The sequence below is a fragment of the Triticum aestivum genome, chromosome 4D (assembly GCF_018294505.1).
Source record: "Triticum aestivum cultivar Chinese Spring chromosome 4D, IWGSC CS RefSeq v2.1, whole genome shotgun sequence".
In the NCBI taxonomy this organism is placed as follows: domain Eukaryota; kingdom Viridiplantae; phylum Streptophyta; class Magnoliopsida; order Poales; family Poaceae; genus Triticum; species Triticum aestivum.
In genome coordinates, this window is record NC_057805.1 from 371,124,242 (window position 1) to 371,130,285 (window position 6,044).

The following is a 6,044-nucleotide window of genomic DNA, read 5'->3' on the forward strand; positions in this document are numbered from 1 at the left end:
ACAATGGTGATGCGCACAGTACATTCAGAGATTGGAAAGAGTTTGAACTAGTATTCAGCTATTTCGAGATCTAGCTCTACAAATACAATCAGATATCAAACTTGCTTGGTCTCGTTTTTGCTATAGCTCTTTGGTGGAATGCGCGATGTTCACATGTCAGTTCTGTTCATGGACAGGCTGGTTCCAACCCGGCCAAAACAGGCACCACGCCGCTAGTAAAATGTCTTCCGTTGCCATGACCATTGACAAAGCACCACTCTTGTTAGGCACTTGTCTCCTTGCCTTGTGTTGGCGAGGCTGTGGCTGGAGATGGCGGCCATGGTATCTCCGGTGAGGTCGCTGGTAGATTAAAGACTTGATTGTATTTTTAGTTCTTTTATGAGGCCTTGAATGTAAAACTAGAGGGCTTGCTTGTAAGTTTCCTTTTAATTTGGGTCATGATGCAACATTTTTTTTTGAGAAACACCTGTAATTTTATTCACGCTCATAACAATTATAGGCACATTGATTTGGATCTAAAATCCAAAAAAATATAAAGTAACTCCTATGACTAAGAAATACAATGAAATCTCTTAGAAACATTTTTACGGTATCAATCTCTGCTAGAAAATAATAATTAAAAGACTTCGGTAAATAGAAGCTGCAATTAGACTGGAGCAACGATGTTGTAACTCTTTTATCCACACGAACATTACTGATAATGGTTTTGAAAGCGCCTTGAGTCGCTCATCGAAAAAGATAGGAAGCCTTGATAAATGAACCTATTGGGTTTGCCTTCTTTTTTGAAAGAATCTGGATCTATTGTAAAAGTTCACTCAACTACAAAGCATCCAAAATATAATAAAAATTTACATTGGTCCCGTGGTTGGTAAACGTAAGGGCATCTCCAACGCTGACCCGCAAATATGCTCCCTCATCTATCCGCGGACACTGATGCGGGAGGCGGCCATTCAACGTTGCCCGCATACATTTCAACCACTGTTTGAACTAACCGGACGAAATTCATGCAAACACGACGTATTTCATATAGACCGGACAATATTCATTATATTTCGGACATACTTCAATGTCCGACTCTGGAGGTATAATTTCGCCTCCACCTCCGCCATATCTTCTCTATGTCCGGCTGCGCCGCCCATCGGAGTGGTCATGCTTCAGCAGAGGGGAGGAGTGGCTCCTCCGCTTCCGTGAAGCTGAGGCGGGGATCGACAATGGTCTACGCTGAACCGGGCAAGATGTCGGCTGTGTATGCCGACGACGCGGTGACGGTGGCCATCATGGGACCCAAGCGGTGGCTACCTCCCATGGTATACTTTTCCTCGGTGTCGGCGGCGGCTGCGGACGTGCTGGCCGCCTGTAGGGCGCGGTTACGCCAACGTTTGCCTCGGCTAGAGCGCCGAAGGCGCGGGAGGAGCGTGACGACACATCGGCGTCCATGGCAATCACCGTGCTCCCCCGCTTGCCGATGTGGAGCAACTGGCCACTCCTCTGCGAGGTGGGTTAGAGCGGTGAGTTGTTGCAGAAGGGGCCAGCTTGGAGCGACAGCTTGCTCCTCCGTTTGCCCGCTTGCTGCCTCGCCCACGGTACTGATGGCCTGGGGCAGCGAGGGAGGTGGAGCAGTGAGTTGCCTAGCTCGTATCGGGCGGGCTTGGCGGGCCACCCAGTCGGCTTTTATGCCGGAAAACCCCTCTTCCTGCTTGCCGGATGCCATGGAGATTGTGCAGAATATGGTGCAAAAAGGAGATGTGGTGCGGTTCTTGCCCGACGTCTAGCCTCGTTTAAATAGCGGGCGGATGCGAGGAGCCCATCGGCGTTATGTTTAATGTTGGACGACTCGCGTATGGACGTGTGACCGGAGTAGATTTCTTGGCACACGCACGGATTCAATGAATGTAGGCGGGGCAGTCTGAAGCCGGTTGAATGCGGCGAGGAGGCATATTCAGCCTGGTGTGCAGCGGGCGGTGCTCTCGACCGACGCGCCGCTTCGATGCCGGCGCCAGTGAGAGGTCACGCCCGTTCTGCGCCGGCATCAATGCAGAGTGGTCACTCTCCAGCGGTATGAATGCGGGCAACTGGCACCCCGCAGGTAAAAGAGGAAATTTTATGGGTTAGGGCGGTCAAACGCGGGCGTGACAAGACACCCATAAAGCCTCATATTTTGTCTTGGTTTACAAGAAAAAATATGTCCGAACCATCTAACGATCGATACAGGTCCAAGCTGGATGCTATAACACATCCGGACGGGCCCTAAACGTAACGCCTTCGTACAAGAACAACCCCTCCTCATGTCTCACTCTCCTCATCTCACGTCTTGGTTGGTCCCGTGGCGCATGGGCCTGCCTACCGTGCTTCGGTGCGGGAACTGCCGCGTCGCACAGCTGCACGGCAGTCGGTACTATGCTATGCTATGCTATGCTCTTCCCATCGTCCCATGGTCCCATGATGACTCGTCATCCAACAAATCACAAATGAGCTGGATGCCACTCCTTCCCTTCCGTCCCGTACGGACATCCACCCAAGCGGAGCGGAGCGGCAAGTGGAGCACCGTCTTGTGTTGACAGCTCCGCTTTGGAAATCTCCCGGGTCGCTTTCCACGAACTACTGGCGGCCTGCTCCTCCCTTTTCTCCAGCGCGTTCCTTCCTTCGGCCTAGCGTGGAACGGACACGTACTGTCTTCCAAATCGTGATGCCGACGCGCCGAGCCTTTCGGTCCGATCCGGCTCGATCGGCAGAACAAAAGCAAAGCATCTGTTGATGCGTCCTCCGGTCTGGTCCTCCCCCGTGGTATGGCACATTTGCACGAGCTGCTGTGGTATACTAGCAGTAGAGTACTATATTTTTTTGTATGCTCGGATCCGGAGAAAAAACATTTGTTACTATTTTCAAGGGATTTCATTTTGTCAAGAATGCCATACGGTGACTCACCCTTCTCTGTTTCCTAGCAGTTCCTGGCCCGCCGCTATTTTGAGCCTCGCCGTGCGTGCGCGTGGCATTGTGTGCTAGTAGTAGTTTTCTCGTCCACCTTCTTGTGCTCCCTGCCTGCTCCTCCGCTCGACATGTCTTGCGTTTCTCCTTGCGACCTTGCCGCTAGCTTGTGCTTTTGTTCGTCGATTTCCAGGTGGCTTCCCTTCAGCACTTGGCAGCATTCTTCTCTGAACGGCCATCTTCTATCCTCTGTATGCGTGCGCTTTCCGGGCGTTTGTGTTTACTCCATGTGATGCTCGTTCTTCACCATTTTATACAGTAATATCTTCTTGGGAACCATCCGTGCGCATTTTGCATCAACAAATTATGGGGCTCTCTGATTTGTGAGATTTCTAAAACATAAGATTTTTTTTTTGCAGAAATCAAGTCATCTTCAATCCAAAATGATTTTTTTGCGGAAACAATCCTAGATGATCAATATGAACATTTGATTCCCTCGCAAAAAAAGAACATTTGATTGCACGCAGGATACACATAGGATTATTCACGTAATATTGAGTAGATCAAAAAAATTCCTACTACAAAAACTAGTGCAAACGAATTCCTCAAAGAAAAAGCACCTGGATTGTAATCCTATGTTCACTGCTTGTAGTCGTCGCTAGGTGGTCTACGAATATGGATATAATTTTTATTATTTCTGGTATTCATTGTACTGCCATGATTGAAGATGAATAGATCGAAAAAATTTCCGCAAAAGATTGTAATCCTATGAAGAAAGAACTAAGGATTAAACTTCTAGAAATTTCCTGCAAAACAAGAAGAGGTCCTAATTAACTGCCCTAGCAGCCGAGAGACCAGGTAATGATCACCTTCCCGTGCTGATGGGCACGACGACCAATTCAGGCCCCGAGACCAGCGGTCAACAGGTCTGTAAGATTTCCTATGCCACGGTCACGGACTTGTTAATCGAAAGGACGTGTCTTCAGCAGGAGGCTGGAAAATATTCTCTGCGGAGACGTGCAGGTGCGTGTAACGAGCTGGCAATAGCTGCGACGACAGTAACCGCGAGAGTTTTGCCGTGCCAGTACGGCCAACTTGTTTGGTCTAGTGTGGGTAAAATCGTTTGACAGCAGCAGCGAGTCAGCTAAAGTATAGAACTGCACATCGCGTCCGGGCAGATCGATGCCTGTCCATTGGATTGGATCATCGACTGCGTGCCAGAGACTCCAGATCGAGTCCTGCCGCTAAACGTCACCCTTCTTTATTTTTATTTTCTTTGACAGAAGGAGGGTCCAGAAAGACCTAGAATCTGGTGTTACAAACCTAAAGTTATTAGGGCATCTACACTTGACCGGTAAATTTGCTCTCACATCCGTCCATGCACATGGACCGGTCCACGGACGCAGATGTCGGAGTCGGCCATCCAATGCTATCCGCATACATCCGACTCTAAATTTTTTTAAAGCCCGCATGCTAGAATAGCCACATATATAGCCTAGAATAGTTCAAATGCAGCATTAATCCTAATTTAAATAAGTTTAAATATTACACTCCAACATTGTTGTTCCTTTTACCGTCCACATATGCTCAATCAGATTTTCGTCCAGTGGCCCATGTTGGAGTCATGACCATTAACAGTATAGTGGGAGGAGCTTTTCCTTGAGTCAGCCTAACAAACAATGATGAACGCGGGGACGATGATTTAGGGCCTCAAGTGCAGGGGCATGCGGATTCTGGGTCGTTGATTTGCGCCAAGATTCGCATATTTAGGGATGTATAGACTGATTTCTATTTTCGTTTTTATCTATAATGCGTTCATATATCATGGGGATATACCTGTTCATGTGAGGTCCTATACCTGTTTCACGGGCTGTGAAAACGGAAAATAACAAACACTTGTAGAATAGATAAGGAAAACGATTCACCTGTCCTAGTTTGGTACTCTTGTTGCTTCCTATTTGTTCTGCTCTCTTGTTCATTAAAACAGAATATCCACCTTCAACAATCACTTGAGTACGCTAAAGGAAAGAGTTCATCTTGTGTCCTCAGAAATTGAAGCCTTGAAGATAAGAAGCCCCGCCCCGCAAAGTATATTTAGTGCAAACAGGTACAGATTCAGCCGCCAAGCTTGATTTTCTTGTGTAGTCATTCGTAGTGATCTTGTTTGTTCAAGAGCAAACATTTAATGTGTGGTATAGTTGGTCATTTTGATATTTGATATTTGTCTTTATTGCGTCAGTGTTCGCGTTTGTCATTTGTTATCTTCGAACATCTGTTATGTCCGAAATATTGAGTATTTTTTATTTGAATTTGTTTGAACTGGAATCGTATGATGCGTCTGTAAACAGTGGGAACACATGTATGTGTATTAAATCTATTTTCGTAGGTTACAGATAATGAAACTGAATTTTGTGAACTACAAAATCTATGTTTCTTCCGATGAAACTTAAACATTACGTAAATTTAAAGTCGTAGATCATTATTGTAGTTGTTGGGAAATGTAGTAGAAAAAAAATCACTCTACGACCATAATCCCAGGAACACTGTGAATATGCATTAGAAGTTTAGATCGGACCATTACCAATTTCGAGTTATAGGTAAGAAGAGTTCGTGTAGATCGTACTTGAAGTCCCTCAAACCGTTCACGAACGATCACTCGAACTTGATGAAGATCGTCGATGAAGTCCCTTGAACCGTTCACGAACGATCCCTTGAACTTGATGAAGATCGTCGATGAAGTCCCTTGAACCGTTCATAGACGATACCTTGAACTTGATGAAGCTTGTCGAAGAAGTCCATTGAACTGTTCACAGACGATTCCTCGAACCGAAGACCGAAAGCATGACCTCTCTACATATTGCAAGCGTACGGTCTTCACAATCCTAAAGTTATTAGGGCATCTACAATTGACCGGTAAATTTGCTCTCGCATCCGTCCATGAACAGGGACCGGTCCGCGGAAGCAGATGTCGGAGCCGGCCATCCAATGCTATCCGCATACATCCGACTCTAAATTTTTTTAAAGCCCGCATGCTAGAATAGCCGCATATATAGCCTAGAATAGTTCAAATGCAGCATTAATTCTAATTTAAATAAGTTTAAATATTACAGTCCAACATT